Genomic DNA, 218 nt, shown 5'->3' on the forward strand with positions numbered 1-218 from the left:
GCATGTCGTTTGGGGAATTTTTGCATTCTTTCACATCACTCCCTCGTATATGTCATCATTTTAGGTGAAAAAGTTAATATCTACTGGAAGGTAAACCTGAATTTATGCACTTTTGCAAGCTGGAGGAATCCTTCAAATAACAGGTTTTAAGTCAACAAGACCAAGTTAACACTGTGAGTCTGTTTTTTTGTGTTAAAAAAAAAAATTATACACCACAC

The sequence above is a fragment of the Myripristis murdjan genome, chromosome 2, assembly GCF_902150065.1.
Source record: "Myripristis murdjan chromosome 2, fMyrMur1.1, whole genome shotgun sequence".
Lineage (NCBI taxonomy): Eukaryota > Metazoa > Chordata > Actinopteri > Holocentriformes > Holocentridae > Myripristis > Myripristis murdjan.